The sequence below is a fragment of the Choloepus didactylus genome, chromosome 6 (assembly GCF_015220235.1).
Source record: "Choloepus didactylus isolate mChoDid1 chromosome 6, mChoDid1.pri, whole genome shotgun sequence".
NCBI lineage: Eukaryota > Metazoa > Chordata > Mammalia > Pilosa > Megalonychidae > Choloepus > Choloepus didactylus.
In genome coordinates this window covers 148,458,694-148,471,537 of record NC_051312.1, presented here as the reverse complement: position 1 = coordinate 148,471,537, position 12,844 = coordinate 148,458,694, and positions in this window count along the sequence as shown.

The following is a 12,844-nucleotide window of genomic DNA, read 5'->3' as shown; positions in this document are numbered from 1 at the left end:
CAGACTCTTTCTCTTTCTTTTCCCCCTTTTTATTCTCCATTTTGTATTTCCTTTTTGTCTCTCACACCTTTTATTCTTAAGAGAAAAAATTTGATACGCCAAAGAGAAGAGGCAGGAACATTTAAAAGTATGGACTCTTTAAAAAAAGATCCTAAAAATTTGAGACTTTTACATTTATGAGTGTGAACTCTTTAAAACCAAGCTCTTAAAAAAAGCTAAACTGCATGGTTTTAAATTTGGGCCCCACCACTTTCAAACCATGTGAACTTGAACCTCAAGTTCATGCAAGTTATTGAACCTCACTATGCCTCCATTTCTTCATCTGTGAAATGGGGATGATGAGCACCATGTTCACAGGGTTGACAGGGTGATTGTGAATTTGTATGTTAGCCCTGAGACTAACATCATGTGTCAGGCACTAGTCTCAGAGAGCTATTAGTAAATGAGAAACTATGGAAGGAAGCCTTTCTCTCCCTTCATTACGAGCCATTTTCTCCTGGATTCCTCGGACAAGGGAAAGACTTCATTGTCAGGGCAAAGACTCTAGCGGGCCTGTCTTGGGAGAGCCGAGGTCTGTCCCCCGCCCTCCCTGCCCTCTGGATGAGGCATTGGGTGTCGAGGCCGCCCTGCCTGCTGCGGGCCCTGGTTGCTAACGCAGCTGCAGTTGGGCAGAGCGGCTGGCTCTGAGCATGGAAAGGCAGATGCTGCTCCGTCCAGCTCCAGGACTCAGCGCTTTCCACTCTTCCTTGCTCTGTTTGCTTTCCTTTTTGGGCTCCCCCTGCTGAGTGGGGACTTCTGAATGACGTCCAACAGCAACCTTGGGCCTGCCCAAAGTCCTCTCCCACTCCCGAGCTCCGAGCCCTCCTCGCGTCTCCTCCTGTTGGCAGGCGGGAAGAAGTGGGGTCTGGCGGGGCCGGCTGGGGCGCTCTCAGGCAGCGTGCCATTGTATGGGCCAGTCAGGGGGCGGCAAATGAAAGGGATTTCAAAACCAGCGGCTGGTTATTTTTATCCATGGAAGGGCTGAAATGCCTTTATTTTCCAGTTTGGGGGGAAAAAAAAAACTTAAGGGATCATTGTGCTGCAGTGTGTTTCCATTTACTCTGGAATTCATGCATGTGGGGGGGAGGCTTCTGAAAGATGTGGACACAGAAAGGAGGAAATCTAGAAAACCAGGCTGCCACAGTCCATGTGCCCCTGGAGGACCCAGGACAAGGGTCTGTGGCTTGCCTCAGATCTGGTGCTAGTGCACCTTCTTTTGGGCTCAGTGCCCCGAGAGCAGCCCTTCTTCCTCCAGGTCTTAATTGGCATCTCCCCACCCACCCGTTCCTCAAGGTCCTTCTCTTCCCATCCAAACCCTCAGGCCTCGGCCATTTGAATGTAAGCAGAATTGGGATGCTGGGGATCCCACTAAGGAATGTCCTGCCAGCTTTCCTCTGGGGCTGGGGTCCCAGAGGTGGGAATGCACACCCCCGGGGGTGCACATTGGGATATGGGAGGGAACCATTAGAGCTCCTATGCACATTTATTTTTAATCTAAAAATACGAAGTATATATTTTTTTACTAACATTGAACATACAGGTTGACCCTCACCCCGGTGCCCTCTGCCAGGCTTCCTTGGTCATTTGCATCTATGCAAAGCACTGAGGGGGAAAGTGGGAATCACTCAATTGGAGAGGGGTGGTCCCCAGTGGTGCCCTCGTTTTTCCTTCCATTTTCAGCATCTTAGGATTTAAGGCTTATACTCACAGTGATTAGCTTAACAGACCAGATTATCCAGTTTTAGACAAACGGCACTCACAATATGGACAAAAGGCTTACGAGTTTCCTGAAATGAAACTGTGGATTGACAATGATAGGCACAGTTCAGGCCCAAGGCAGCAAGAAGAAAGTTGGATTACTACTTCTATCCTGGGACAAATAATTTGTCAGCCACATGCTGAGGTTAAAACAACAATGATTTAATTCTATGTGAAAAGATTTGGCCAAAAAATGCCAAATTATTTAGCCTATATTAAATACATATTTGTATCACTGTCATTAATGATGATTAGTGCCCTGGGGTGTTATATTATCAGTCAGTGCTAATAGATATGCACCAATGCATCTAATTCATGAATAACATAAATATATGTTGATTGGAGGAGGCACTCAAAGGTATTTACTGATGGGGGTATATGGCCAGAAAACATGTGAGACCACTGCTCTTAAGGAATGTTTACTGAGAGGCAGCAAGATTTTTGCTTGTGTTGGAGAAAGTCTCACGTTTGCAAACAGTCAAAATTGAATTTCAATTCTGACCTCTACTACTTAATAAACTATGTGACTTTAGGGTTCCATGTAATTACTCTGAGTCTTAGCTTCTTCAAAATCAAATCTTTGACCTCACAGGTCTATTTTGAGGATCTATAGAATAATTCATGTAAAGTCACTAGGGCAGTATTTGACATATAGTAAGTGCTCAGTCAGTGTTTTGTTTTTCCTATTCTCACCTTGCTCCTGCTGGAGAAGTAGAGAAGGTCAGGAGGGTCAAGATGGAACTCATTTTTTACAAAATCCTACTATGACACACAGGAGCATTCCCTCATGACTGGGAAGGTGAGCCTGTGTTTTTCAACACATTGCTGATTGGCTATTCTTGGCTTTAAGAGGATGGAAGTTTTGAAAGTTTGTGTGTGTAAGTGTGTGTGTGTGTGTGTTTGAAAGTCACTCAGGGTAGGCTTTCTCAGGTGGTTTCTAATCAAGTGTGCAATAAATGGTTGTCTGTTGTTAGTTCAGTTCTCAGCAGCCAATTTTTCACATTAGAAGATATAACACAACAGAGCCACAATTGGCAGTAATTAGCCCTTCCCACACCCATGCCATGCAACTCAGCCAAAGGACTCAGAAGGGAATGAGCCATGGAAACTGAGGTGCCCTCTGTCCAGCTGGCAGCCCACAGCACTTGGGGCCTGGCCTTTGGCAAAGGATTTGGCACAACCAAGCTATGTTATAAAAAAAGGTGGGGTACTGTTGGAGGAGCCTTGGTTCTTTTGGTTCTTTTCCCTAACTCCTATTTTGCACACAAGGATTCAAGATGAGGGAGAGTGTAGCCTTTGAAGTTTGAGAACCATAATCTTCCTTTCCACCCGACTCGTATTCTTAACTGTTGCTCAAACCAGGATTTCGATTATCTGATAAAAGTCATGCTATCTTGGAGAAAACATAGACCAATTTGCACATATGGAGGCTCTTTACCTATCAGACCCCCCATTCTAAGAAAGCCTCAGGCCAAAGTCCAAATCCCAGATCCCCATCTCTTTCAAAGATTTTCCAAATGGGTCAGAAACTCCATTTGGAGCTTTAAGAAAATGATCAGTGAATGTTTCATCTCCCTCTGAGCTGGAGGTGCAAGGGGCAACAAATGAGGCCTTTAAAGCCCAGCACAAAGGAGTATGTTGTAGATATTGAAAGACACCCTCTTCACAAAGAAAGAGCCTCTGACAAAGGGTGGGATTGGACTGATGTGGCTGCAGGTTTAGATCAGAGCACAGCTGACAGGAAAACTGCACTGGCACATTGCTCCCTGGGTGACCTCACTATTGTGCTCTCTTGCAGGCAATTCCAGACAGGTGACCAACCTGTGAGTCAGGCCTGCCTTGGCAGGAGGCAGATGATGCAGAGAATGTATCCATTCCTATAACCTGACAGTCTTGACCCTTGGCCTCTGACGGGTTTCTCCATTTGGGGACAAAGCCGCTTTTGTCCTATAATCTGCTGACAGGTTATAAGGAATGACCACGTTCCTTCCCTCTCCCACCAGCTGTGATGCAGGGTTACAGGTATTTGGATTTTCTCTGAGCCACCCACTTCTCTCCTTATCTCAGATCAGACTTCCTTGAGTTTCAGATTAAATATACTTAATTCATGACACTACCATCTAATGATTCACTTTGCCTTTGTAAGACGGAACTCCCTGAAACCACTGTGGCAATTTCTAAGCCTGTCAACAGTAATATATTTCTGAGGATCTTCCATCTTTCCAAGTACTCTTTATTCCCTGAATTTCAAAAAGCCATCTTGGGGCTTAGTTCCCCTTTAAGGATAAAACCTTGGACTTTAAAAGCAGGCATACCTAAAATCAAGTTGGGGGTACTTGAACATACAAAAACCCTTGGAACTACCATTTCCTCTTTTGAAAAATGGCATAATACCTACTTCATAGAGTTGTTATACAAGTCAAATGGAATAATATAATGAAGTGCCCTTTTAAGGATCTAATACATAGCAAGGGCATAACAAACATTAATTTCCTTTCCTTCATCCATTCTACAAGGTAGAAAGACTCCTTCAAAATAGTGTTATTCTTTCTTATATAACTTTTATGTATTTTTAAAAGGCCGTATATTTATTGAAAATTTAGATAACCCTGAGAAATATTCATAAGATAGCAAAAATCACCTACTAATCTTCACTATTGAAATTTTGGTATAATCCTTTCAGAATTTATACTTATACACACCTATTTGATACTGAACAGAGAAATTTACATACAATGTCATGCACAAATCTTAACTGTGCAATTTGATAAATTTTAACAAATGTAAACATTTGTCAAACAACACTCCAGAAAAGTTCCAATATCCACCCAAACCTAGTCAAATACTATTCCACTTTCTATTACCATAGGTTAGTTTTGCTTGTTTTTGAACCTCATAATTTGTGGGGCAATTGAGTAGTACTGAGAAAGGTTTTGCAATAGTATTGGAGCAAAATTAGCCGTGACTAAATGCATCTCTGACTCCACCTACTAATGCTTAAAAACAAGACTCAAAATAATCAAACTACTTCCAAGTAATTCAGGTCAAGAATATTTTTTAGGAATATGAAGATATCCAGCAAATCCACAATGTCTGGCATCCAACAAAAAATCACACAGTATACCAAGAAGCAGGAAAATATGACCTATAATGAGGAGAAAATCAATCCATTGCAAATTTCTTGGAAATGACACAGTAGGGAAGGACATGAAAAGGGCATAACAATTCCACACAGTCAAGAAGCTAGAGAAAAGATGAATGTACTAAGTAGAGGTATGGAACATGTGAAAAAGACCACAATCAAATTCTGGAGATGAAAGCTAGAATATATGAGATGAAAAATATACTGGATGGGATTAATGGCTGATTTGACACTGCAGAGGGTAATAATTAATGAATTTAAGTCACAGTAATAGAACCTACCCAAAATGAAGCACAGAAAGATGAAAGATTGAAAAGAAAAATAAGAAGAGCATTAGTGGCCTAATAAACATGCAATTGGAGTCCCCAAAGGGGCAATAGGTAACAGGAAAAAAATGAAGATTTAATTGCTGAGATTGTTGCAAATTTGATTAAAAATTTTAAACTCAAAGATTCTGGAAACAGATGTTCAACAAATCCTAAGCATAAGGAACATGAAGAAAATTATTCCAAGGCGTATTGAAAACAAATTGCTTAAAGTCAGTGATAAAGAAGAAATCTTAAAAAAAATCTCTCTCTCTCTTTTATGAGAAGAAAAAATTAATGAAGAAAACCATGTTATCTACAGAAGAACAAAAGTAAGAATGACAGCAGAGTTCTTGTCAGAATCAATTCCAACCAGAAAATAGAGTTCTATACCTAGCAAAAAAATGTTTCAAAAGCAAAGACGGAGGAACCTAAGATGGCAGCTAGGTGAGACAGAGAAAAAAACACCTCCATGGAAAACACTAGATAAAAAACCAGAAAGTGACCCAGAACACCACTTCCAGAGTAGCACCAGCCGGACAAGTTCTGCTAAAGCCACAGGGAATGTGCATTTGGTGAAACCAGGAGTCTGCATTCTGAAATGAGTGAGTGAGTCGGCTGAGTCCCCTGGCCACACTGTGGTGTGGGGAAATGGTGGGTTGGCATTAAAAAAAAAAAAAAAAAAAAAGAAGCCCAGGAACAGCTGCAGATAAGACGGGAGCGGTCTGGACTAATGCCTCCATGTCTGGGGTGGAGGATATCCCTTCCCACACCCACTGCTGATTGTCTCGGGTCCAGGGGAGCAAAGGGGAGATGCACGACTTGCAGCAGTCTCCCCAGCGGGTGGGGCTACTCCTGCCTGGCTGAACACACAGCACAGAGCCCAGCCGAGAAACCCAGCCTGACAGGGAGTCTTTCCTGCAGCATCACTCACATGACACAATATCGGCTGTGGACAGTGGCCTTGAATACACCCACGGCTGATTGTCCCGGAGCTGGGAGGGCGGAGCTGTGCGGAAAGGGGGAAGTTAACATGTCACATTCAATCATCTTTGAAGCGGGCTGGGAACGCCCCTACACAGCCCGGTGGCCCAGGGCTTCCCTGGAGGCCGGCACTCACTTGTGACATAGCACGGCCCTCTCCACCTCAGCAGAGGTCCTGGAAAAGCACAGCAGGGAGGGGGGAACCACTCAAAAATCCCAGGGAACCTACGCCAGTATCAAGGACTTTCTTGTCAGCGGCAGAGAACAGCCTTAAATCTCCAGGAACACCTGGGAGGTTTGATTATTAAACCTGCCCTTCCTCCCTAACCACTCAGGCACACGCCCTCTCATTGAGGGCAGACAGCACCAACAACACACCCAAATTAAGTGCACCAATTGGACCCCAAAAGAATCAGATCCTCACACACCACATAGTTGGGGAGAACTGACTTGAGGGGAATAAGTGACTCATGGACGCCATCTGCTGGTTAGTTAGAGAAAGTGTATGTCACCAAGCTGCAATTCTAACAAATTAAAGGTCAAGTAAAGCAAATGCCAAGAGGCCAAAAACAACAGAAAATCTTAAAGCATATGATAAAACCAGGCAACATGGAGAACCTGAACCCAAACACTCAAATCAAAAGATCTAAAGACACACAGTTCCTGGCAGAATTAATCAAAGAACTACAGACAGGCAATGAGAGCATGGCATGGGATATAAAAGACTCGAAGAAGGGCATGGCACAGAATATGAAAGACATAAAGAAGACCCTAGAGGAGCATAAAGAAGATATTGCAAGAGTAAAAAAAAAATAGAAGATCTTATGGAAATTAGAGAAACTGAAAGCCAAATTAAACAGACTCTGGATACTCATAATACAAGATTAGAGGAAGTTGAACAACAACTCAGCCTCCTTGAGGACCACAGAACAGAAAATGAAAGAACAAAAGAAAGAATGGGGAAAAAAATTGAAAAAATCAAAATGGATCTCAGGGATATGATAGATAAAATAAAATGTCCAAATTTAAGACCCATTGGTGTCCCAGAAGGGGACGAGAAGGGTAAAGGTCTAGAAAGAGTATTCAAAGAAATTGTTGGGGAAAACTTCCCAAACCTTCTACACAATATAAATACACAAAGCATAAATGCCCAGCAAACTCCAAATAGAATAAATTCAAACAAACCCACTCCAAGACATATTCTGATCAGACTGTCAAATACTGAAGAGAAGGAGCAAGTTCTGAAAGCAGCAAGAGAAAAGCAATTCACCACATACAAAGGAAACAGCATAAGACTAAGTAATGACTACTCAGCGGCCACCATGGAGGCGAGAAGGCAGTGGCATGACATATTTAAAATTCTGAGAGAGAAAAATTTCCAACCAAGAATACTTTATCCAGCAAAACTCTCCTTCAAATTTGAGGGAGAGCTTAAATTTTTCACAGACAAACAAATGCTGAGAGAGTTTGCTAATTAAAGACCTGCCCTACTTCAGATACTAAAGCAAGTCCTACCAACAGAGAAACAAAGAAATGAGAGAGAGATATAGAGACTTTTAACAGACATATATAGAATATTACATCCCAGGTCACTGGGACACACGTTCTTCACTAGTGATCACGGATCTTTCTCCAGAATGGACTGTATGCGGTGACATAAAAACAAGCCTCAATAAAATAAAAAATAAAAAAATGAATTTGTTCAAAGCACATTCTCTGACCACAATGGAATACAAATAGAAGTCAATAACCACCAGAGACTTGGAGAATTCACAAACACCTGAAGGATAAAAATGAGGGGGAGATGAAAACATTCCCGGATAATCAAAAGCTGAGGGACTTCATCACCAGTAGATCAGTCCTAAGCAGGCTGAAAGGAAGGGACACTAAACAATTGACTGAAACCACATGAAGAAATAAAGATTTCCAGTAAAGATCACATGGTAAATATAAAGACCAATACTACTGTATTGTTGGTTTATAACTCCACTATTTACTTCCTACAGGATCTAAAATACATAAACTGTAATGATAAATAGGTGGTTTTGGACTCAATGTAAAATATGTAATTTTTGACAAGAACTATATAAAGGTGGGGGAATGGAGGAGTATAGGAACACAGTTTACGTGTCCTATTGAAGTTAAGTTGGTATCAATGAAAAACAAGATTGTTATAGATTGAAGATGTTAAATTTAAGCCCCATGGTAAACACAAAGAAAGTATCAGAGAATATGACCAAAGAGATAAAAAGTAGAGTAGGGGTTCCAAGAAGTGGGGGAAGGGGCAATGGGGAGTTAAGAAATGAGAGTAGGGTTTTTGTTTGGGGTAAAGGGAAACATCTAGAAATGGATGGTTGGAAGGTGATAGCATTGCAACATTTTAAATGTGATTAATCCCACCAATGGAATGCTAGGGAGGGGTGGAATAGGAAGATTTAGGCTGTATATATCTTTCCACAATGGAAAAAAAAAATAAGACAGTCTAAATAGATGACAATTAAATGCCAAGGATGATCCTGGATGGGATCTGAGGTCAGAGGAGAGGAGGCTCAAAGGGACACAGATGCGACACAAGGAAAAAAAAAAAAAGGAAGTATAGAATGTAAGCTTTATATCAATGTTGAATTTCTTGAACTTCTTAGCTGCGTTTAATGAGATTGCATAAAATAATGTTCTTGTCCATGGGAAAAGTATATGTGAATTATATTGTTTGTTCAAAGATATGTGCAGCTTGCTCTCATATGCTCAGAGGACAGAGAGATAGATGATGGGTGATAGGGAGGGAGGGAGGGAGGGAGAGAGGGAGGGAAAGAAAGAGACAGTGGTGTGACAGGATCTTAAAGGTGATGGATCGGGGTATCGGGGGAGGGGGGTCGGGGTATGATGGAGTTCTATGTATGGGGTTTGTACTGTCTTTGCAACTGTTCCTGTAAGAGTGAACTTATTTCAAAATAAAATTTATTATTAAAAAAAGCAAAGACAAAAATAAACTTTTGATTCATACAAAAATGAAAGATTTTATCACCAGCAAGACTAATAAAGAAGAAACAGACAAATCCACAGCTATAGTGAAAGATTTAAATAATTGAAACAATATATAGACAGAAAATCAATATCTAGAAGGTTTGAACAACTCCATTAACAAAATTGATCTAATTGATAATTGCAAAACATTCTACCAACAAAGCAAAATACATTTCTTTTCAAGTGTACACAAAACATTTACCAAAACAGAACATTTGTTGGATCATAAAACAAGTCTTAATAAATCTAAAAGGAATCAAGTCATAGAAAGTCTGTTCTGTGACCACAATGAAATTAAATTAGAAATCAGTTACAGAAAGATATCTGGAAAATTCCCAAATATTTGGAAGCTAATATCAAAAAACAACTCATAGGTCATAGAGGAAATCAAAACGGAAATTAGGAAGCATTTTGAACTGACTGTAAACAAAATACAGCAGAACAAAATGTACGGGATGTAACTAAAACAGTAATTGGGGAGGGGACATTTATAGCAAAAACAGTCCATATTAGAAAAGAAATAAAAGACCTCAAAACAATGAACTTAGCTTCCACCTTAAGAAAGTAAAAAAAAAAAAAAAAAGTAAAGCAAATGAAACCCAAAGTAAGAAGAATAAAATTCATAATAAAAATCAGAGCCAAAATCCATCAAGTAGAAGGCAGAAATTTTTTAAAAAATATCAGTGAAATTAAGAACAGCTTTTTTGAGAACAACACTACAGTCAATAACTCTGTTATAGACTTCCTAGGTATCAGTTATCTAGACTGATCAGAAAATAGAGAAGACAAAAAATATCAATATCAGGAATAAGAGAGGTGGCATAGTTTTTAAACATAGCAAAGTATAATAAGGGATAAAATAGGACATACTGTATGATTCTATTTGCATAAAAACATAGAAAATGCAAATTATTCAGTAAGGAGAGAAGGCAGGTCAGTGGTCGCTAAGGCTGGGGGTGGAGGGAGAATGGATTACAAAGGGACATAAAACTTTTGGAGTTGATGAAGTTTGTTATCTTGATTTTGGTGACGGTTTCATGAGTGTAAACATATTTCAAAGCTGACTAAATTGTACACTTCAAATACGTTCAGTTTAATATGCTTTGCACCTCAGTAAAGTTTTTTAAAAAGTGTTAACAGTGGCTGATTAGCTCAGTTGGTTGATGTCCAGTGTTAACGAGGTCAAGACTGTGAGCCTGTGTCATTCAGAAGCTAGTTAGCTTCTCTATTTCCCCTAGCAACAAAATGCATCCTTATTTTTTCCAAAAATTTAAGTTCATTGTATAAAAATGTGAATGGCTCAGGGAAATCCATAACTACTATAGGGAAAAAATGATTTCTCAAGTAAATGTTTTACTGGCAATGGATCTTAGCAGAACTTTTGTTTACAATGAACACCTTTACTCTTAGCAGTGCAGAGTAAAATGTTTCTTTGTCTTTTTCTAAAAAATTCAAATTAAATTTGAATTTCACTTTATCCCCTTATTCTAAAGACCTAATTAATTGCTGCATTGACAACTAATACATTGTCATTTGCATAATTAAACTTACAATGTCATGCCATTTCCTTGCGTCTGAATACATGTTCTTCCTTTTCTTTCTTTTAAACAATTTTAAATGCCTTCATTGGGGTATAGTTAACACACAAAAAATCAATTATACTTTGATCTTAATAAACTGTATAAATTAAAATGTACCATATGAGAAGATCTGACAAACTAAATACCCATGAAACCACCACCACACGGTCATCAGCATATCTAATTCCTCTCAAAGTTTCCTCATGCCCTTGTGTCATCTCTCCATGTAATACAATCCCCACACCAGCTATCTTTTAGCAACCACTTAGCTCTTTCCATCACTACTGTTTAGTTTGCATTTTGTAGAATTTTATCCAAATGGAATCATATACTATATGTTCTTTTTTTTTCCTTCTAACTTCTTTCCTACAGCATAAAGATTTCAAGTTCATCCATGTTGCCACATTTATCGATAATGTATCCTTTTATATTGCTGAGTGGTATTCCATTCTATAGATGTGCCACAATATATCTATTCGACTGTTGATGTACATTTGGGTTTTTTCCAATTTTAGGCTATTACAAACAAAGTGGTTATGAACATTTGTGTAAAAGTCTGTGTGTGGACATATGTTTTCTTCTCTTGTATAAAGACACAGGAGTCAAATGACTGGGTAATGTGGTAAATGTATGTTTAACTTTATTTTTTAAATAAACTTTTTATTTTAGAATATATTTCGGTTCACAGAAAAGTTGATTTGTACCCCATATCCAGTTTTCCCTATTATTAATATCTTACATTAGTATGGTACATATGTCACATTCAGTGAACTAATATTGAAACATTATTATTAACCAAAGTTTATATTTTATTTATATATCCTTAGTTTTTATACAATATCTTTTTTCTGTTCCAGGATCCCATCCATGTTACCACATTAAATGTCTCTTTAATTCCTCTTGAGTGTGCCAGTTTCTCAGATTTTTTGACACTGTGTGTGAAGAGATATCATTGTGGTTTTAATTTTTACATTTCCCTAATGACTATTGATGTTGGGCATTGTTGATGTTAATTGCAGATTCATATATTTTCTATTGTAAAGTGTTCAATTTTTTGACATTTTCTCACTGTGCTGCTTGTCTTCTTATTGAGTTGTAAGAGATCTTGATAAATTTTGGTATACTTTCTTCGTCAGATATATGTGCTGAAATTTTTTCTCCTAATCTGTGGCTTGCCTATCATTTTCATAATAGTATCTTTTTGAAGAGCAGCAATTTTTTAATTTGATGAAGTCCAATTTATTAATTTTCTTTTTTATAGTTCAGACTTCTGTTGAATGTGGCAAACATTGCCTAACACAAAGATTTTCTTCTGCTTACTTACAGAAGTTTTATAGTGTAAGATTTTCCATTTATTTTCAATGGTCTATAATCTGTTTTGAGTTAATTTTTGTGTATGGTCAAGTACACAATGCATTAAGATACCCAGTTGTTGTAGTATCATAGTTTGAAAAGATTTATCTATAGAATTACTTTAGCATCTTTTCAAAAATCAACTGAACAAGTACATATGGGTCTATTTCTGAGTAGTCTATTCTATTCCACTGACACATTTCTATTTTTTCACCAATGCCAAACTTTATCATTTTATAGTTGACCTTGAAATTATATAGGTAAGTACTCCAACTTTGTGTTTCTTTATAAAAAATGCTTCTTTTACTTACAGAATTTAGAATCAGCTTGTTGAGTTTTACCAAAGATTCTGCTGGAATTTTGCTTGGGATTTCATTGAATCTACTGATCAGTTTGGGAAGAGTTGTAATATTAATATTTAGTATTCTCATCTGCGCTGGTTTGAATGTATTATGTCCCCCAAAATGCCATTATCTTTGATGTAATTTTGTGTGGGCAGACATATCAGTGTTGACTGGATTGTAATTAAGCATTTCCATGGAGATGTGCCCCACCCAACTGTGGGTGATGATTCTGGTTGGATAATTTCCATGGAGGTGTTGCCCACCCATTCAGAGTGGGTCTGAATTAAATTACTGGAGCACTATATAAGCTCAGAC